Below are 22940 nucleotides of genomic sequence, written 5' to 3'. Positions count from 1 at the left end.
TGTCACTTCTGATTACCACGTCATCGAACTGAAATTTTGGGGATAACACCTCGCAAATTTCACAACATGCCAGTGTCTGTATGGCATTAGCAGGCATGGTACTTTGCTACAACTGCTTAGTCAATTTTGCAACCTGAGCAGTTAGAGTAGTAATTTCATCTAACCCATGTACTCCGGCTGCCTTTTTGCTATTAGAAGTATGCTGTAAGACCAATGATGATTGTTAGTTGCCATATCTTCTAACAAGTCATATGCTTCATTGGCACTCTTCTTAATGAATGCCCCTCTAGCTGCAACATCAATTATAGTGCGAGTAGTACCGCACAATCCGTTATAGAATTTGTGGACCAACATCCAATTTTCAATACCTCGATGAGACATTTTCTTAGTAGCTCCTTGAACCTTTCCCAAAAGTCATATAAAGATTCCCCATCCAGCTGATAAAAATTATTAATTTCCCCCCTCAGTTTAGCAGCCTTTGACGGAGGAAAGAACTTGGCAAGAAACTTCTGAGCCAACTCCTCCGAAATAGTAATAGAATTGAATTGAAGGGAGTTCAACCAACTCTTAGCTTGATCCCGCCGTAAAAATGGGAATAGCCTCAACCTGATTGCATCATCACTCACCCCATTATATTTGAACGTTGCACATAGCTCCAGAAAATTGGCTATGTGCATGTGAGGCTCTTCTGAGGGGAGTCCACCAAACTGAACTATGGACTGGACCATTTATAAGATTGTTGGCTTTATTTCAAAATTTTTTGCAGCAACCACCGGTGGTCTAATGCACAAATGTACTCCTATAACAGTAGGGAGTGCATAATCTCTGAGTGTTCGTGCATTTTGTTCCTGAGCGACATTAGAACATGCATTAATATTAATCTCATCGTCCCTAACATCACCCATACTGATTTCTGCCCTTTTCTTTCTTCAGTTTTGCTTGCAAGTTATCTCCATCTCAAGATTTATAGGAACTAAGCTGGCAGCTCTCCTTCTACTACGCATATAACAATAATATCTGAAATGGAGATCACAAAACGCACACGAACCAAATTGGAAAAATGATCAAGTAACAAACCAAATTAGAAATAAAATTAAATATTTTGATATTGATAATATTTCAGTCTCCGGCAACGACACCAAAAACTTGTGGCGAAGTTTTAGCTACACAACTATATGTAATCTTAATTCAGTAATAATCGGTAAGATCGAGTATCGTCCCACAAAGAATGAATTATTAATCATCAAACAATCAATCTTAAGTTTCTAATTGGTTAAAAACAATTCTTGGTTTGTAAAATTTGATAATAAGACAAAACAAACTGCAAAATGCAAAGATAAACAATTCATAAGATTTCAAGAAATAAATCAAGATTAGAGAAAATTAGAGAATTCAATTTCATCAACCATCCACTCTATCAATTACTAATGCATGATTAACAATTATTCTCCTTATTAAGATAGAAAGTTGACAGAAATTGTTTATAATCCAATTATGAAATCATAAATTTCAACCTAACTGGGAATTTTCTATATTTCTACGACAAATTCAACAATTAGGAAGCATGAACATCAACAACTTAAAAGCTACACAAACAATTGTGATACTCTCGTTCAAGATTAAGTTTGTGTCAATTCAATGAGAGCATGTCTAAACCTCACTTCTCAAATTTTGATTCAAACTCATAGATATTATGAAAAAAGATGGCCAATCAATTCTCATAAAATAAGCAGAAATTGAAAAGATCTTAAGAAAGAAGAAAGAGAATAAACTTGCATTATATCATAATAGAAGTTCAAGTGATTTAAATTGAAAGCCCTATAACTGAAATTAGTTCATCAACATGACTGTAAAATTCACAAAGCAGAAAAGAAACATAAAACAAAGATTAAGAAGAAGAAAAGAACAATGAAATCGAATCCAAGCTTTTCCCCCAAGCCTCTTGCCTCCTTCCTTGTTTTCAGTCTGCCTCTTCTCTTTCACGAAAACTGTAATATCCGCTTTCTTAAAGAAAGGTTATTTTGGGAAATTGGGCTGACCAAGGGTATATTGGTCATTTTGTGAACTATGTGATTTCATATGTGAATGTTTATATGAATTATATATATGTTAAGACCCGTCAGTTGTAAGAACGGACATTTATGTGATTTATATATTTTATGCATTTTATTGATTTTCGACAATAGTGGATTCTTTCAAGCGATAATAGCGGAATGTTACAAAGGGAAATATTCGACTTGGGTTGGGTATGAATTATTATTTGAGGTAATTAGTAATAGTGGTATGATTACCATATTACCCTTGATGTTGACTAAGTGGGTAAATAGATGGGATGGGCATTTTAGTCATTTGGTGAATGGATATAAAAGATGATCATTGGCTTTTCCCTTTCATTTTCAGCATATGTTCTTCTTATCCTCATATTCTCTCTAGAATTCTCTCTAGCAAGCTCTAGATTTCCTCTAAGATACCAAGGGAAATTCGAGATTCTTAAAGGGTTAGATTTCTACCAACCACTTCACCATCATCTAGGATTCAAATCTCAGAGAAAGGTAAGGGAATTTATATTTTTGTTCTTCATGTGTTCTTGATGAAAATTTGGGGGTTTTGTTTGATTTTAATAAATTGATATTCCTTGGTTGTTTAGATGAGTGTATTGAGGATAGAAACATGTTTAGGAATGTATTTGATGCTTATAATTATACTGAAAACTATTGAATTGGTTGAATTTCAGAATTGGGGAAAAATGGGTTTTAGAACCCTAGAGTTTCAATTCTTGATTTGAGACTTAGATTAGATGTTTAGATGCTACCTAGATGATGTATGTAGTGCTATATAAACTATTTGGGTGAAAATTTTTGAGTCCCCTAGTGTTTTGGGATGTTTGGGGTCGAAATGGTTGAGAAATCGCATAAACTTCTGGGTTTTTTCGCAGTGGCGCTGCAACTCAAGTGGATGAGCACCACAGTGAAAATGAACTTCATTTAGGCTCCAAAATTCTCTATGACTTCGGTAGCGCTGCGCTACTCAAATACATTTTCTGGTTATAATTTTTCGGGTTTCGTATATTGACCATAACTTTTGACTTCGATGTCGGTTTTGGACGTTATTTATATGGTTGGAAAGCTTTTGAAAATCTCTACAATCATAGAACCTAAGACAAGTTTAGATGTGATTATTTTAGAATCTTAATTGGGATCTAAGATTGGTAGTAAGTGATTTCAATGGATTTTAATGGGTAACCTTAGGGGATCTTATGATAAGGTTCTTAGGACTTAATTGGACATGTTTAAGGTTTAATTAGAGCCTATATTGGTTTATGAAAGTAATAGTAGGTTTTGTTTTGAGGAGAAACTAAACCTACGCTTTATTGTTTGTGACATAGGGTTGTTTAAGGGCGCTTGAAAGAGATTGCACTTGGGTCGTTTTATCAACTAAATTGCTGGAATTCAGGTAAGAAGAGTGAAAACCTGCATGTAGAGTGTATGTTTGTTATTTTTTCTTGCTTATCGATTTATGCTTGAAATTATTCATACTATGATAGTATGGTTAACAATATGCTTTGGTTTTGGTCATGATACATGTTTGGATATATGCATGTATGGACTGTAATGAGCATGAGTGTTATCATGTCTTTATATTATGATAATTTATGAATGTACGAACTATATAGATATGCTTGTATATGCATATTGATTTAACTTGAGTGTATGGATTTAAAAGGCTGTCGCAAGGGCACTGGGCCATTGCAAGAGTGGTATTTTTGGATTATAATGAGATGCATATGTTGTATTCTATTACATTGAAATATGCATTATGATTATGATGTCATGTTTTATGATTGTGTTGAGTATAATGTGTTTATGAATTGGTTATGTTTTGGGCTTGAGGGTTGTGTCCTATATAGCTTTTCTTGCTGGGCCTTGGCTCACGGGTACTCTGTATGCAGGTAAAGAGAAAGGCAAGCAATGAGTCAGAGAGTTGCGGTGGCGTGAGTACATGTTAGGGACAATGTGACTATGGGTCCACTAGATGTATTATGTTATGTTTTTATCAAGTACTTTGGTTGTAAAATAACTATGAGAATCTAGAGTCTCCATTTTCTTTTGAATAATATTGTTTTGAAGGATGTTTTACTTTTTATTAAATCAAATAAATTAAACTTATGGTATTTTGGGTCAAAGTAAGTATTTTTATGTCACGTAAGTTACCTTTGGTAAGTTGGGGTGTTACAAAAACACTCTTTTAAAACTCTTTCACCCTAATTTTTCTGTTAAAAGATGAAATTTCCCTTATTCTCAAAACACGTACGGACACAAGCGTTGTGGCTCATCATCCATGCGCCGCGACCCCAGCATGATAGCCACAGTCGTGGAGCCTCTGACTTCGATGGCACCGCAACTCAGCATTCTAGCATCACGACTCAAAATGATACTGCCGCGACTCAGCATTGAAGCGCAAGGACTCAAAATATAGAGGTATAACAACCTTTCTGACTAAGCTAGCATCGCGACCTAGCTTCAAGAGTCATGGTTCAAATTAGCTCCATCTTAAAAATCAACATTTTAAGCTTTCTTTCGACCCTCGATCTCTTCTAAAGTGTCCGACATGACCAAACACAATTTAACGCAAGAAATCCGCCATTTATCTTCGAATCAGCCCTTAGTAACACCACATCCACACCAACCCTTGAGTAATCACTAAAACCTGAAAACACACAAAACACACAAAACACAAGCATAATTCTGCACCAAAACATTTTAAAAGATTAAAAGCACACCCTTAAAACCTACTTTAAAATAGTCCTAAAATAGGCTTATCAAATTTTCTCTCATAGATTTATAAATAATTCTTATGCCCAAAATAATTATTTTCCATAATTAAATATCAACCATAATTTTATCTTTCGAGATTTTCCCCGATAAGGGATTTTGGCTCGGTTCCAAACTGAGTTTTTCATAATTCTGGCTAAGATAAATCAATTTCTCAATTTTATTCAAAATCACTAAAAATAAACAATATTAGAAATAAAATAATTCATTTATAATATTTAAAATTCCTCAAAATTTTGGTACGCTATAAATTCTATATTCATTAATGAGAGTATGATCTGGTATGAGTACAAGAGGATTAAGATCATAGATAATTAATAAAATTGTCAGCAACATATTAAAGTATGAAATCTTTAATGAATGGTTGCTAGTATGGTTCACTAAGCATTTTATTAATGCATGTGATCTAGATTGCTGACGTGGATATACATCTTAGTAAATGTACTTTATGTTGGGGTTTTATGCCCTAATTAAAACCCAATTTCTTTGTAATCTCATTTATTATCAATAAAAGAATAGAAATCATTTTTTGGCTTGGTCAATCACTTTGCTCACATGTTTTATTTTCATGATTATTTGTTTAGTATAAACTTCTATTAAATCCGAAGCATATAGCTAATCGTATTTATAGTGACGTAATCACAATGGAATATAAATATGATTATATGTTCAAAATAAGTTAATCCTAAGATTAGTCAGTGCACATGATTTACATTGACTTGCCAATCTACGATATGATCTACTTACACATTGTAGTGTTATGTTCTTTCTAGAACATTAGCAAAGTAGATAAGATCGGATGTATTTGTTACACCGGACATGACCGATATTAATAGTTGATAGGATAAGTAAACATATTGTTATTATCTATTCTAGTCAAATCATATAGATGACCATATGTCAATTCAATCTCAATTATGAGTGGTTAGTATTCTAATTGATTGTATTATTTGAGTTCTTTGACTTGTTCGTTACCAGCTTACCCTACAGACTAGCCCGTACTTAAATCTTGGGAAATCGGTAGTATAATTGAGTGAGAGTGTTAATCATAGATATGAACATCTATAACTTCTGAGGAAGAAGTGAAATGATGGTTTACTTTTAGTTTGGTTCAAGGTGCTAAATGATAGAGATCTCATTTCAGTAATTAATATTAGTTTACTGAAATATCATTTACAAGGAACTAAGTGTTTTAAGGATAAAATACAATGAGGGGTAAAACGGTATTTTAGTCCCATCTCATTGTAGTCTGTCTATAGAGGATTGAGTGACAATTATGGTTGTAACAATGGATAATTAATAACGTATCTATATTTCTTATAGAGTGTTCTATGAATTCGAGAGTGTAATTCCGAGTCTTTAGTGGACTCACGAGGAATTAATAAGTTAGTAGATTTATTTGTTAGATTTATGATAACTTATTGGAGTTTGATTTCATAGGCCCATGGTCCCCGCTGTACCTATAAAATCATCTAGATAGTCTCAATTAATTGATTTAATTATCAATTATAATTATCAAAGTGACCATGTCAATTTTGGATAGTTTCACAGAGTTATGTAATTTAGAGAAGAAAAGAGAAATTATGGCAGATTTATTAATTAAGATAAATTGGTATCTAAATTAATAAATAAGTTTAAATCAAGGTTCAAATTATAAATAATTAATTTGATAAGGGATTTGAATAATTATTTAATTAATTAAAGCAATAGAAAATAATACAAGCCTTGATTTTAAGTCTAATGGACTTATAATTAAATGGGAAATTTCACGGGCCTAAAGCCCATGATAATTTCGACCTAGGGCTGTTAATTGGCTATTATTTTATTGATTTTTAATTAAATAAATGACCTAATTGAGTCTATAAAAGGAATGCTCAGAGAGAGTTGAAATAAGAAGTTAGATAAGTTGAAACACAAGTTTCTGATAGGTTTTAGATTCTCTCTAAACATAAGTCCTTTTCTAAGCCTTATTGTTCTTTTCTCTTCTTCTCTCTGTATCTATCTCATGTATTGAGAATTGCCCACTCTAGTCTAGGTGATTCTAAGGATACTTTGGAAGACTGAAAAAAATTGAAGATCGGTTCAGTTTCTTGATAATACTCTGCGGTAGAAAGGACACAAGGGTTAGAGAAACTGAAGGAAGGACTCTATCCATTCCGTTGCATATAATGTAAGTATTCTTATCATTATTTCTCTTTGAATTCAATTTTAGAAACATGTTCTAGGTTGTCTCATATTAACTTGTTTAATATTAGATCTACATGAAAATAAATAAAGATTCTGTATAAGTTTTCCTAATACTTTATATAATTAGTGTTATGCCCAGATTTCGAGATAAGAAGTTATGACCCCGAAAACTGGGCTCGTCGGCTTGTCAGGAGTGAGCTCGAAATACATGCGGTCATCATATGGTCAAGAAGTGCAAGCTCGGATGCGATAGCCTTGTCAGCATCTACTTGTCCCGGCATAGCGCGAAGTTGGGTGGCGAGCTCGTGATTGACTCATAGTCTCGACAGACTTAATGCCAATTGCTGATCTTGAAGATTTGATGAATCATCTGGGATAACCCATTACGTGTGAACATGTTTATTGTTGTACAATCCCAATATTTAAGGGATATAATTTAACCTGTTATCCGTTCCTGATCTTCATGAGACATTTCCGTGTATGTAAGAGATAATGCATTTAATAGCATTATGTTAATTGGTTTATAGAATATCTTCCCGAAATATGTGGGAATGAATTCTGCAACCTTCCCTATAAATAGAGAAGGAAACACCATTTATAAAGGACCGATTTCAGATTTATGGAGAGAACACTCTGGGCAACTCTTCTCTGAAAAGTTTCCAGAAAACTCCCAAGTCTTAATAACATAGACTCGTGGACTAGGCAGAGTTAATTGCTGAACCACGTAAAAATCCTCTTGTTTTTCTTCATTCATTTGCACCAATATTTTACTGTTTAATTGCTCTACTATTTAAGTTGACGAAAAATGGTGTCAATAGTTTGGTGCTTTCATTGGGAGCTGTTAAACAATACGTGTGTGAATCTGTTCAATCAGAGAGCCTCCCGAATCAATAATGGTAGCAAATGATCCCAATGTTCTTAAGGAAGAAATTTTAGATGAAGCTGACTACCCCCGATGTCCTGGAAAGCAGCCTATGGTGAATTCGGACCATGATGAGAGGAGTGGATCATCCGACTCTTGGGGACCACCAGCCCCCAGGGACGACGAGGAAATGTACTACAATCGAGAATAATATGTCCTGATAGTGGAGCTCAAAAATTGTCAATTGCGTAAGTAGTTGGTAGAGGCCAAGAAATGTAATGAGGAGCTAGCCAAATTAGCTGTGAAAGCACAGACGGATCAGGCCCCACATCCGCCAGAGGATCAAACTCTGCCTCCACGGGACGTTCATGTTCCACCGCGTAGGCCTCGAGGGCGGCCGTGCAGAAATGCTGCACCCGAAGAGCGAAACAACCTCCTCCGCCAGAAGAACAGCCTGCTCTGCCAAGGCCCCAGACAAGTAACCAGGCTGGAGGTCCTGCCAACCCAGCTGTGGAGGCACCAACTGGAGTAGGGAATAACCGAGCCCCCTAGGAGGCTCGGACCCAAAATCTTGATAATGCGCAGCACGCTGCAGAGCCTGATCGAGCAAATTCAGGGCCTTCTAGGCCCCGTAATGGATGGCAGCCACCATCACCAATAAGGCACCTACAATCGTCAATAAGGTATCCCTCACCAACTCAGAGGAACACACAACTGACCCATGGTGATAGGGAAAGGAGAGCTGGGTGAAGGCGTGGAGATGGGGAGAATGCTAGGGAGCATAGGGGTCCCCAACCAACAAGAAGCTAAATGTCTCAGTCTCACACTATTGAGACGAGGCAACCGGCAAGAAACCCGTCTCGAAACAACCATACAACGAGCCATGTCAGTGAAGGCTCGGGAGACACTAGATTAGTCAGTATATATGATCAGGAATGTAGAAACACTGGGAATCGAAGAAATCACCCAGATTTACGAGAACATCTGAACCATAATCGGGGGAATGATAATCTATTGACGCGGTTCTTCGCCAATAGGTAATTAATAGAGTAGAGAGCGAGATTGGTGCTAAGTAATGAACCGTAACAGATGAATGATCTTAAAATAAAACGATGACACAAATACTTTTTTAGGTGGTTCAAAGGTTAAAATCCTTCTAGTCCACCATCCAATATTATTGCTATTTCTCTGGTATTCTTTACAGGGTGTTTCTTTACACAATAGAATCCAACCCTTTGCAACTCCTAGGGTCTCCATATTTATAGGAGAGGGCACCTGGGGGTTGGCAAAAGGGGGGTCATCCCGTGACCTTCTTACCCATCATGTCACTTCTGTGACATTCATGATTAATTCCTAAAACCTGACAATGAAGTGTGGTCTAATCAGTAGGTGAGGGGGATAATGGGCCGCACGACCCAACCCAGTCGTGGGTGCCTGAACACACACGTTTATGCTGCGCATCCGAGAATTCAGGGATATATCAGACACGTGATGTTTGATATATGCATGTTTACATTGCGTGGTTGACTTTATAAGGGATCACAGATGCCAACTCAAGCTCGTACCTCGAGCTTGTTGTATTCTTAGCCCGTGGTATCCATACTCCTGACCCAACTCCTTAGTAATCTTAATAAGCCTCTCTTTACCTCGAGCTAAAGAGGTAAGACCTGGTAACAGCAGCTCTGGGTATGTGGCATCCACGTGGTTGATATAATTATGCCATACCTCAACTCGCTAATAGCCCGTGGAGAATTAGGGCGTACATTTGCCCCCCAAGCCCCTGCTCGTGGCACATGACGTCACCTGGGGCCACAGTGGGGGCTTTTAGGCTTCCCTGTGGAATCTTCACATTCCGCCCATTACGCAGGCGTCGAGTACATGGAGCATCGTGGTTGGTGACGGTACGTCTTCCGAGAACCGCATTAAATGGCCTAGCCTATATTCGGCCGTCGTTTCGCCTTTCGAGTAGTGATCCTCGTATCCTACATCAAGGCAATCCAACGACCCTCCTCACTTGGCCTCTTACGTATATAAAAGGGGTGGCCACCTTTCGCATGGGCCACCCGTTCATTTGAAAAATTTCTTATTTTCTCATCTTCTTCTTTCTTCTCAGTCTCAAAAAACCCTGTCTTTCTTCTGGTTACTGTTCCCATCGTTCCAGAAGTTCAGGCATGAGAACTCCTTTGAGACTTCGGCACCAGCATTTCCAGCAGGATTCCCACCCAGACGATCCTTTCAATCTCACCACAGCAAAACATTCTGTAAGTCCTTCGTTTGTGCATGCTTAAATTTTTTTTCCTTCATTGTTGGTTAGGTAAAATGCTTCTGTAGTCGCATGCAGTATTTTGCTGGTTTTTTGCTGGTACGATATGCGTAGGTTTTTATCCTAGGGCATCGACCATAGAAAAAACCATTTAGGAGCACGACTCATAGGGTACACTTTCTGGGGAAATTTTCTAGGTAGAATTCTTGTATGCCTGTTTGAAATAACCAGATTTTAGGGTGAAAAACCGGATAGCTTAGGGGACACGCTTCATAGGCAGTTTTGCACTATTTGCCTACTGAAACTTTCCTTCCAAGGCAAACTTTTATTCTGACCCTCCTGACACACAGATTCCGAGTAATCGGGGACCCGTTGGGAGCACAGGCGCGTGTTCATAGAACCGCGTGATCTCACTCTCCACGGGCTGAGATTACCTCAGCCCGTGTAAAGGAAACACTTCGCGTCATATTCTTTCTTATGCTTAGGTCTCTCTTTCTAAATTTTCTTCTTTTGTTCATTAGGCAACCAGATGGGACCAAAGAAGAATGCTCCCAAGAAGACTGCTGACAGCTCATCTTCTCAGTAAGCCAAAGGAAAGGAGGTGGTCACGGACTCTCCAATCTCCATTTTCGGTCCAGCCGTGGAGCAGGAGCTCGAGGTGGGGCCCGATGCTTTCTTCGAGGCCGAGAGGATCGTCTCGAAGGTCACCAGCCAGGGGAAAGTGAATAAAATATTCCTTTCCCACAATATTGAGATTGGGAGGGGTGCCCTGGACGCCTGACCTCCCCTAGAAGGCGAGCGGAGCTGCGAGCTGCTCGATGAGGAATACGCGACCTGAAGCGACGAGCACTTCAAGGCTGGGGCCTTCCTCCCGCTGGACCAGTACTTCACAAATTTTCTTAATTATGTGAAGCTGGCTCCTTTCCAGCTCCCCCATAACTCATACCGTTTATTAGCGGGGCTGAAATACTTATTCCTGAAGCAGGAATGGGAGGTCCCCACCCCGACGGATATCCTATACTTCTTCTGCCTCAAGGCCAGCCCGGAGCAGCGGGGACGAGGCGACAGGTTCTACTATCTGACTTGCTTCCCAAATTCGGCTGCAGTCATTGAGCTACCCAGCCACCCAATGATTTTAAAGACCAGTTCTTTATGTCCAAGGGGTTTTGCAACTGCGAACACCACTATTTCAACCGCCCTCGTAAGTATCTTTTACTCTTAGCTCGAAGTTGATTATTGATTAGCTTCTTTTATTAGTTCCTGACTTAGAAACCATCATGTAGCCATTTTCGCGAGGACGGCCAAGTCCGTGACCCTTGGGGGTCAATACGAGACATTGGCGGGGTTTCCCCCAAGTGAAAAGGACTATCGCCAGCTCGTGTCTGACGAGACAATGCTGGCGTGCAAGCTAATCTCTCCAGGCCAGACTTTGGCCTTGAGGAGACCGCGGGACCCTCCTCCAAATCGCAAGATGGCGCCCATCTCCGAGGAGGAGGCCACGGGGGAGGAAGAGGACGAGGTGCCCCTCGTGTGGCGGAAGCGGGCGTTGGAGGTCGCCTGAGAAATAGATGTGGAGAGGGCCCAGTCCGGGGCAGCAGCCGGCCCCTCTGGCCAAGGTAATCCTTATCTGTTTAGGGACTTAGATAGGGCCACCGCAGACCTTCAGCTAGCTAGGTTCAATCCCAGCCAGCCCGTTCACCGCCATCTAAGTGACCCAGACCACAACATAACCTTACTCCAATGCGTCAACTAGCTCGTGCTGGGTTATGACAGTAGCCGCCCTAGGGGTACTGTAGTCGTAGATAATACCCTAGCCTTTAGGTCGGTTTTTTTTGAGGAGTACAGGACCAATCTCAGGTCGTGGCCCTCCCTCCTGGAGGGTGTAGTAGCTCCGGGTATTAGGCAGTACGTAGAAGAGTCTAGTCCCGAGCCAGATTCGGACCCAGAGCCTCTTCCAGTCCGCGAGGTCATTATCTTAGACTCCCCTGCTGCAGCTCCGGGGCCGGTGGTCATGACCATAGATTCCTCCTTTAGCTCGGAGGGTAGGATCCCTTTCAATACATACTTAAGCTTTGTTTTTCCCTTTCATTTTTGTTGTTTTGCATAAATATTTCTACATGTATATTAATGCTTTGTCTTTGCTTCTACAGAGGAGATGTCTCAGTCCGGGAACAATGATTTGCGAGCTATGTTCCCTAGAGGGAACCCTTCTTCCAGGGCTTCCGGGCGTATGGTGAAAAAGCTCCGGCTGGCGAAGAAAGCCCTCGGGACTACCTCCAAGTCCCCTGCAAAGGGGAAAAACCAAGCCCCAGCTGCCCAAGAGAAAGTGCCTCCACCCCCTCCTACAATGAAGATGCCCTCACCTCCTCCGCGAGCTCCCGCCTTGGTTCGGGAAACGAAGGTGCCCTCCGGGACCTTGTCGACCACAACCCCTGAGGTACGCGTCCCGGTGAATCCCCGAGCCTTGGAGAAGATCCCCGATGTCTTTCGGGGGACGGTCTATGAGATGACGAGCTACACCGTGGACCACTATTACAATGCCACCGAGAGGGACCTGCGGGCAATTGAGACAAGGAGCCTGGAGAACGTGACGGAGTCTTCGCTAGGGATGGCTCTCACGGTAAGTTGGTCTTGCCATTGGTATTCCTTGCTCGTGTGCATCACATGTGTTTTTTTTTTATCTAAGGCAGTTGCCTTATTACCCTTTGGTCTTGCAGGGTGCTTTGGCTCTCCACCGGAGCATATCCCGATCTAGGGCCAGGCTTGAGGATATGAGGGGCGAGCATCAGACTGCTTTGACTACCCTTAAGACTGCCCAAAAGCAGGAACAGGACGCCAAGGATGCCCTGGCGACTGTGCAGGCTGAGCTGGACGCCTCTCGACCTAAGCTGCAGGAGGCCGAGGCTACCAAGGCCGCCCTAGCCGCTGCGAGAACCGAGCTCGAGGAGGCCAAGGCTGCTCGGGCCACACTGGATGCCGCGAAAGCTGAGGCAGAGGAAGCCAAGGTCGTCCTGGCAGTGGAGAAGGCAGCTTCCAGCTCCTCCATGGAGGCTATGCTGTACCACTTCTGGGTCTTCAACCCAGATGGTGACTTCTCCTTTCTGGGGTCGGACGCATGGGAGTCCTTCCTGGAGAAGTTCAAAGCTCGCCTTCAGTAGGAGGCGCCCTCCGAGACCGGGTAGACTTCCACAGCCGCCGAGCAAGAGGGCGAGGTGGTGACCTCATCAGAGCAGTCTGACGGGGCCTAGGACTTCTCTTTTTCTTTTTACCATTCATACATTTTTTTTGTAACTTTGTATTATGAAGTTTTCTAACCTCGAGACAATTGGTTTTATCAACTTTATTTTTAATTGATTTACATCCCTTTTCCTCTATCTCATTTCTCTTTTATGCATTTTGGTAATAGTCTTAGTTTTTGTTGGTGTTGTGATTGGCACCTTATGCTTTTCTAGGGAAAAACATGCTAATCAACTTGAACCAACTTCTAAGAGTTAAGTCCTGGTTATATCCAGGACGTTAATTTGAAAACTTAGTTCGCGTTAATACTTTATCAATATCTCGTGCTTTTTAAGAAAAACAACGATCAATCAATTTGAATTAACCTAAATTTTCGGACATGGTTACATCCAGAACGTTAATTTGAAAACTTAGTTCGCGTTAATCCTTGATTAATATCTTGTGCTTTTTAAGAAAAACACCGATCAATCAATTTGGATTAACTTCTAAGTTTTAGGACCTGGTTACATCCAGGACGTAAATTTGAAAACTTAGTTCGCGTTAACCCTTTATTAATATCTCGTGCTTTTTTAAGAAAAACATCGATCAATCAATTTGAATTAACTTCTAAGTTTTAGGACGACCTGGTTATATCCAGGATATGACTTAGTTCGCGTTAATCCTTTATCAATATCTCGTGCTTTTTAAGAAAAACATCGATCAATTGATTTGAATTAACTTCTAAGTCTTTAAGATGACCTGGTTATATCCAGGCACCATATGCCCCCAAGTAATTAGGAAAGGGTCTTTCGTGGTTACTTGAGATTACATCCACAAATATACACAATAATGGAAAAGATTTAATTCTCATTACATAATAAACAAAAGATGGCCTTTCTGACTAAGCCTTACAAAGGTAGCACTGATAATACTTCTTCAGATGGATGGCGTTCCAAGTTCGTGGGACTGCTTCTCCATTAAGCCGAGATAACTTGTAGGTTCCTTCTTTTATGACCTCGGTTATTTGGTATGGCCCTTCCCAGCTCAGTCCCAATACTCTATCTTTGGGGTCTTTACTGGCTAAGAAGACTCTCCTGAGGACCAGGTCGCCAATGCTAAAGGCACACTTTCTGACCTTTGAGTTGAAATAACGAGTGATTTTTTGCTGATAATGCACGAGCTGGAGCTGTGAATCTTCTCGTCTTTCATCAATCAGGTCGAGGGACATGCAGAGCAGTTCATGATTGCGGTCCTGGTCATATGCTTGGACTCTATGTGAGGCTACCTTTGCTTCGACAGGGAGGACTGCCTCACTCCCGAAAGCTAGGGAGAAAGGAGTATGACCTGTCGGAGTTCGATACGAGGTCCGGTATGCCCACAGTACTTGGGGGAGCTATTCTGGCCATACTCCCTTGGCTTCGTCCAGTCTCTTCTTAAGGCTCGCCTTTAGCGTCTTATTGACGGCCTCGACCTGCCCATTTTCCTGGGGATAGGCCACGGAGGAGAAGATTTTTACAATGCCGTGCCTCTCACAGAATTTGGTAAAGAGGTCGCTGTCGAACTGCGTTCCATTGTCTGATACGATCTTCTTTGGCAGCCCGAACCGACAGATAATGCTTTTGACCACGAAGTCGAGGACTCTCTTTGAAGTGATTGTTGCCAAGAGTTCTGCTTCTGCCCACTTGGTGAAGTATTCGATAGCCACCACTGCGTAACGGACCCTTCCCTTTCCAGTAGGGAGGGCACCAACCAAGTCGATTCCCCAGACCGCGAATGGCCACGGGGACGAGATCATCTTCAACTCGACTGGGGGAGCTCGGGAAACAGTGGCAAATCGCTGGCTTTTGTCACATTTCTTGACGTAAGAGATTGAGTCCTTTGACAGAGTGAGCCAGTAATATCCTTGCCTTAAGATCTTTAGAGCCAAGCTTTGCCCCCGAGTGTGATCTCCGCAAAAACCCTCATGCACTTCTTACAAAATGGTCTTCGCTTCGCCTGGCAGAACACACCGTAGGAGGGGTAGAGAGTGCCCACGCCGGTATAGCATCCCATCTACCACTGTATACCTTGGAGCCTGGTAAAGTATCCGCCTTGCATCATTACGCTCCTCAGGTAACTTTCCTTCGGTGAGATATTCGAAGATGGGGGTCATCCAGGTCGGTCTGGCGTCGATCATCTTGACCTCCGCCCCGACCTCTTCTATGCTTGGTTTCTCCAAGAACTCTACCGGTACTAACCCCAAAGTCTCCATCTCCCCAGAGGTAGCGAGCTTTGCGAGGGCGTCTGTGTTGGCATTCTGCTCCCGAGGTATCTGCTCGATTGAGCCCCGTTCAAATGCAGACAGCTCGACTTTTACCTTGGCCAGGTAAGCAACCATCTTTGTTCCCCGTGCTTGGTATTCACCTAGCACCTGGTTTACCACGAGCTGGGAATCGCTGTAGCACTGAACGGAGCTGGCCTTCAGCTCCTGGGCCATCCTTAGCCCGGCCAGCAAAGCTTTGTATTCGGCCTCATTGTTGGATGCCTTGAACCTGAATCTCAACGTCGAGTGGAATCTATGTCCTTCAGGGGATATCAAAATGATTCCAACTCCAGAGCCATTCTCGTTGGATGAGCCATCTACGAAGACCTTCCATGAGGCCTGGAGCAAGGTGGCCTGGGGTGAAGCCTCCACAAGATCTTCTTGGAATCCTGTACATTCTGCCACAAAATCATCCAGGGCCTAGCTTTTTATTGCAGTTCGCGGAGTGTACAAAATTTCGAACTGGCTGAGCTCAATAGCCCACTTCAACAGACGTCCCGATGCTTCAGGTTTTTGCAAAACCTACCTTAAAGGTTGATCGGTTATGACATGTATTGAGTGGGACTGGAAATACGGCCTGAGCTTTCGGGAGGCCGTAATGAGGCAGAAAGCCATCTTCTCCATCAACGGATACCGGGACTTAGCCCCAAGAAGTCTCTTGCTGATGTAATAGACTGGCTTCTGAACCCGGTTTTCTTCTCGAACCAATACAGCACTAGCTGCGTCTTCTGTGACAGCTAGGTAGAGGAAAATAGGCTCTCCTACCATTGGTTTGGACAATACGGGCGACTCGGCTAGATGTGCTTTCAGGTCGAGGAAGGCACGTTCGCATTCCTCGGTCCATTCGAACTTCTTATTCCCTCGGAGAAGGTTGTAGAATGGCAGACACTTGTCGGTAGATTTAGAGATAAACCGATTAAGGGCTACCACCCTTCCTGTCAGGCCTTGAACGTCCTTTCGTGACCGAGGTGAGGGTAGCTCGAGCAACAACCTGATCTTTTCGGGGTTTGCCTCGATTCCTCTGGTATTGACAATGAAACCTAGGAATTTTCCAGATGCGACCCCGAATGTGCACTTCTGCGGGTTAAGCCTCATGCCGTACTCTCTCAGTATCTTAAAGCATTCCCCCAGGTCGGAAACATGGTTATCGACAGTTTTCGACTTGACCAACATGTTGTCAATGTACACTTCCATGTTCTTCTCGATCTGGTTGGCAAACATCCTGTTTACTAATCTCTGGTATGTAGCCCCGGCGTTCTTTAGCCCGAACGGCATGACCTTGTAACAATAGACGTTAGTTAGGGTCATGAAGCTAGTGTGCTCCTGGTCCGCTAGATTCATGGCGATCTGATTATAGCCTGAGTACGCATCCATAAAGGACATGAGCTCGTGCCCCGCCGTGGCGTCTACCAACTGGTCGATCCTTGGCAAGGGAAAACAGTCTTTGGGGCAAGCTTTGTTCAGATTGGAGAAGTCGATGCAGGTCCGCCATTTCCTGTTGGGCTTCGGGACCAACACAAGATTGGCAACCCAGACCAGGAACTTAGCTTCGTGGATAAAGCCGCACTTTTTGAGCCGGGCTACTTCCTCTTCTAGGGCTTCAGCTCGGGTTGTTCCTAGGCGCCTTTGTTTCTGGGATTTCGCTGGCACACTCTTATCCAAATGGAGGGTGTGCATGATGACACTCGGGCTGATTCCCACCATGTCCTCATGAGACCATACGAACACGTCCAGGTTCTCCTGCAGGAACTTGATCAGCTCCGCCTTCCTCTCGCCACATAGGTTTTTCCGAGCTTAACCATCCGCGAGGGATTCTGTGGATCGATATTTACCTCCTCGAGCTCTTCGATAGCTTGGAGCTCAGAGTTATCCTCGCCTACTCTGGGGTCAATATCATCACTTAAGATGATATTTTCCCCTTCAGCACTCTGAGTTTTTTCAATCTCAGGATTAGGCAAAGGTTCCTGAGATTCCTCATTTCCACTCTGGACGGTCATCGTTAACTGCCCAGGTTTTACTTTTCCCTTCATGGAAATGCTGTAGCATTCCCTGGCAGCAAGTTGATCACCACGGACCGTGCATATCCCCGTGGAAGAGGGGAATTTCAGCGCGAGGTGGCGGATGGAGGTAATGGCTTCAAATGCTATAAGTGTAGGCCGACCCAAAATGGTATTGTATGCGGCGGGACAATTGATGACCACAAACTCGAGGAGTTTCGAGACTGTCCGAGGTCCCTCTCCCAAGGTGATCACTAGCTTGATCGTTCCTATTGCCGCCAATCCTTCTCTAGAGAATCCATAAAGCATCATGGAGGTCGCTTTCAGCTTGGTGACAGACAAACCCATCTTCTCCAGCGTTGACCGGAACAGTAGGTTTACCGAGCTCCCATTATCGACCAGCACTCTCCTAACTCTCCGATTAGCGAGCTGCACTGCTATGACCAGAGGGTCGTTATGAGGGAATTGGACGTGGCTAGCATCTTCTTCAGTAAATATGATTGGTTGCCTCTCCAATCGCTGCTGCTTTGGTAGATGCTGCTCGGGGACAAACTCCACTCCATTATGAGCTTTAAGTTTGTTGATGTATCTCTTTTGGGCACCTCTGCTCGTGCCAGCCAGATGGGGACCTCCAGAGACCGTGGAGATCTCTCCTCCTATCACAGGTGAGGGACGTCCTGATCTACCTGAGACCCAGGCTGACTGACCGGGACTTCCAGAGCTGGATGGCCTACGGGAACTCTATTCCGCGCATACTGAGCCAAAGGTCTGACTCTAATGAGAGTTTCGATCTCATCCTTCAGGTGCCTATAGTCATCGGTATTGTGGCCAATGTCGTTGTGGAACCAACAAAACTTGGAAGGGTCTTGCTTACCCTTCTGGTGCTTTAACGACTCCGGCTTCTTCCAGGGGAGGAGAGCAGAATTTGCTAGGAAGATGTTCTCCCTAGAGTGGGTGAGCTCCGTATAAGTCGCATAGACCGGCTTAAATTTTTCTGCGGACTTGTTCTTCTTTGGGCCGTGCTGGTTGCCCTCGCTGCTCCCCTTTCTCTTGCCTCCAAACTGGTTACTCTGCGTAACGGTCTGGGTCGCTGTCACGACCTCTGTTCCCACTCCAGCGGGCTATTCAGGGACCTGGCTGGTTCATGCAGCTGAGGCTTGCGCCTCCTCCAGGTTGATCCGCCCCTGGGCCCTAATTAGGAATTCATTGACGGTGCTGACTCCCTTCCTTTGTATCTCTTTCCAGAGTCCCCCTTCGACGAGGATTCCAGTCCCCAAAGCCATGAGTTTGGAGCTGTCATCTGCGTCTCTCGCCCGAGCAGCGACGTTCGCGAATCTGCTCAGGTAAGCCTTCAGAGGCTTATCGGGTTGCTACCTTACGTTTGCTAGGGTGTCAGCCTTGACGCGGGCAGCCTGGGAAGCTCAGAATGCTCTTTCGAAGTTAGTAGAGAAAGTTTTCCACGAGCTGATTGACTGTTTCTTACTCTGTTTGAACCATTGTCTGGTTGGCCCAGTCAAGGTGGATGGAAATATTAAATACCTCAGCTCGGGACCTATGTTGTGGGCCATCATCAAGGTATTAAACATACTCAGATGATCTGATGGATCCCCGTCTCCGTTGAATTTGGACAAGTGCGGCTTACAGAAACCAGGTGGATAGGCCGTTGCTGCTATGCTTGGGGCGAAAAGCTCGAGTTCGTCCCCTGAATCATATTCATCCTTTTCTTTTTCTGATAGGAGCTTCCTCATCATCTCCTCCATTTGAGCCAGACGCTCAAGGGTTTTGTCCTGATTTCCTTGGTTGTTCCAGGGCTGTTCAACAGCTCTGGATCCATTGTACGCGTTTGGTGGGTTATTGTCCCTCCTATCTTGAGATAGGTTATATGGGACGTTCCCGCTGTCGCGTACCTCAGACAGGTCTTCCCTTGGGCGAGCACGATTGCCGTTTCCCACCGGGTTTCCTCTTTGAGAGTTTAGACGATCTCGGAGGTCATCCCTCGGGGTGGCTTGAGGACTTTGTGCTGAGCTCAGGCGTTGGCGCAGGTCTCCGCCAGAAAGGTCACTTCGACGGCTTTCGGTCCAATAACTCCCATTTGAGAAGCTTGGAGCCCGCCTCTGGGGATGAGGATCTGGGACTTCTCTGGGCGCCCTACTATGATTTGACGGTCTGACGGAAGGAGGATTTCTCCTACTGCTCTCATGAGCTGGAATATCTCGGACTGGCCGAGGAGGAGACGGGTATCTTATCGGTGAAGGAGGATGCCTGACTGGGGATGCAATCCTGGTCCCGTTAGGGCGGATCAGATTAAGTCGGGGCTGCTCGGCTCTATCAACCTCCGGATCCTATGCTCGGCGGTCTGATCAAGGCGCAAGATGGCTGGCCGGGGTGGGCTGTCGCTGTGAGCCCTCCCCGGATCTCCTTCGCGAATTCCCTCGAGCCCTCCTGGGCACGGTCGAGGGTGGAAGTGAGCTGGGAGTTGAAGTTCGGACCGATCGGCTGTACTGCTGCTCGGCCATAGGTAGTTCTTCAAAAGTGGTCTCCCGGTGGTGCGATGTGGGAGTAGAGTTTGACGTCGGGGGTCTGGCCGACCGGCTAGGCCAGGACCGATTACCCCAGCGGGACTTATGAGTCTTGCCTTGCCTCTTTCCGACGTTAGCGTCGGTTGTAAGAGGGGGGTAGTCGGGCAAAAACCTCTTGAATCTACTGGTTAGCTTTCACCAGCTGACTCCTCAGTTGTGCATTCTCCATTTCTACCATCGTGTAGAAATCTGGGTTCGGATTAGGTGGCCGGGGAGCCAAACTTCCAGTGTCATCTTGGCCCATTGGTTGCTTGCCCGGCCGCTGTTGAACCTCAGGGTTCTAATCATCAGAGATGGTGGCGTGATGGGCCTCCTGCCCATCACGTTGGTCCGCCTCGTTACCATGTCTTGAGCGACTGACCACCATGGTTGGGTATTTGCGATAGCACCAATCTAACAGGCTCTCAATGAAAGCACCAAACTGTTGACGCGGTTCTTCGCCAATAGGTAATTAATAGAGTAGAGAGCGGGATTAGTGCTAAGTAATGAACCGTAACTGATGAATGATCTTAAAATAAAATGATGACACGAATACTTTTTTAGGTGGTTCAAAGGTTAAAATCCTTCTAGTCCACCAACCAATATTATTGCTATTTCTTTGGTATTCTTTACAGGGTGTTTCTTTACACAATAGAATCCAACCCTTTGCAACTCCCAGGGTCTCCATATTTATAGGAGAGGGCACCTGGGGGTTGGCAAAAGGGGGGGGGGGGTTCATCCCGTGACCTTCTTGCCCATCATGTCACTTCTGTGACATTCATGATTAATTCCTAAAACCTGACAATGAAGTGTGGTCTAATCAGTAGGTGAGGGGGATAATGGGCCGCACAGCCCAACCCAGTCGTGGGTGCTTGAACACGCACGTTTATGTTGCGTGTCCAAGAATTCAAGGATATATCAGACACGTGATGTCCGATATATGCACATTTACATTGCGTGGTTGACTTTATAAGGGATCACAGATGCTAACTCAAGCTCGTACCTTGAGCTTGTTGTATTCTTAGCTCGTGGTATCCATACTCCTGACCCGACTCCTTAGTAATCTTAATAATCCTCTCTTTACCTCGAGCTAAAGAGGTAGGACCTGGTAACAGCACCTCCGGGTACGTGGCATCCACGTGGCTGATATAATTATGCCATACCTCAGCTTGCTAATAGCCCGTGGAGAAGTAGGGCATACATAATCCATCGAACCCAGATCTAAGGGATCATCTCAATGGGCGCAAGAACCCTGCGTCGGCGCGCGAAACTGGAGTTATAATTAACAATAACCAGTTCTCGCTGCTTCAAGTCAGACCCCCCGTAGATCTAGTCCAAGAAAGGATTGAACAGTTGGAAAGAGCGTTCAGGCTCTTACAAAATGAACAAGGTAGGGAACGGAACGAAGAGTTCGATGAAGAACTCGAGCACTTCGCCCCACATATTTCTAGCACCCCATTTCCTCAAGGATTCAGAATTCCTCATGTCCCACCATTTGATGGGAAATTGGATCCGCACAGTCATTTAAGCACGTTCAACACAATCATGCGAGCCAGTAATGTGGGCTACGAGCTTAGATGCATGCTGTTCCCAGCCTCGCTCACGGGACCAGCGAAGAACAGGTTTGAGAAGTATAAGGGACATTCAATTGCTTCTTGGGATCAATTATCAAGAGATTTCAAGAAATAGTTCAAGGCCATGGTCGGCATTAGGCCTGAGGCGTCTGCCTTGACCAATGTTCGACAACAGCCGAATGAATCATTGAAAAGTTACCTCTCGAGGTTTAATTTGGAAGTTGCCCGAGCTCGTGACGTCGACGACAATGACCATTTTATGGCTGTCCAAGCCGGAGTAATGCCTGGAAATCCTCTCTGGGAGGATATGCAGAGGAAGCCCGTAAGGTCCCTAACCGAGTTCAATCAACGAGCTCAGAGATTTGTTAATGTAGAAGAGGCAAGGTCAGCACTGAATATGACCTCTCAGCCCATAACTACAACAACAAACGTAAACTCTGCCTCGACCTTGATGGATCCTACTGTAGAGTCCAAGAACTTTACTTAGCTAGTTAGATAGTAGCAACAATAGTAATAGTTTTAGTATTTTTATGACTGGATTTTGGTTTAGACGGGATTTAATTGGACACTCGTAGTAACACTTGTAGATTTTCTAAGTTTAACCTATAGTTTAAGAATATAAATTTTAACCTAAGGTTTGATTAATATGACTGATATTGATGGTGATATTTATTATATTATATGGTTTAGATAGACCCAATAAGAAAGTAACACTTGTCATGTGTATGTTTAATGATAATTAAGTATTTTTGAGGAATAAGTTTATTAAGATCAATAATTGAATATCCTAGGATCTGTTAGCAGCTTTGAAATCGTTAGAGGACTTAGTTAAGGCTGTTTACTCAATTCAAATTAGGCCGAAAATGTGCAATTTCGTGTTTAAATATTCAGCGTATGCCGATATATCGCAGCTATAGGGGCGATATATCGCAATACGGGGATACGAAAAACACGTAACTTCGCACGACCAACTCGACGAGCCTCGGGCATATTAGCCCAGGGATTTATCGCCTACTAGGGGCGATATATCGGCTCATGTACCATATTTTTGAATGTTTTTAAAATCAAGCTCATCTTAATCTTTAACCTCTTGATAAGTCCAGCATTTTTCTGACCGAGTCTTCAGCCTCTGCTGAACAATAATTAAAA

General features: G+C 43.6%; 1 non-coding gene across 1 annotated transcript; it reads left to right on the top strand.

The window, feature by feature from the left end:
- The first annotated feature begins 364 nt into the window (after nucleotides 1–364).
- On the top strand, nucleotides 365–470 carry LOC133787787 (small nucleolar RNA R71). The gene has a single exon (XR_009872787.1). It is a non-coding gene; the product is annotated as a small nucleolar RNA R71 (small nucleolar RNA).
- The last annotated feature ends 22470 nt before the right edge of the window (nucleotides 471–22940 follow it).

This window comes from Humulus lupulus, chromosome 6 (genome assembly GCF_963169125.1).
Source record: "Humulus lupulus chromosome 6, drHumLupu1.1, whole genome shotgun sequence".
In the NCBI taxonomy this organism is placed as follows: Eukaryota; Viridiplantae; Streptophyta; class Magnoliopsida; order Rosales; family Cannabaceae; genus Humulus; species Humulus lupulus.
This window is presented reverse-complemented; position numbering and strand designations above follow the sequence as displayed.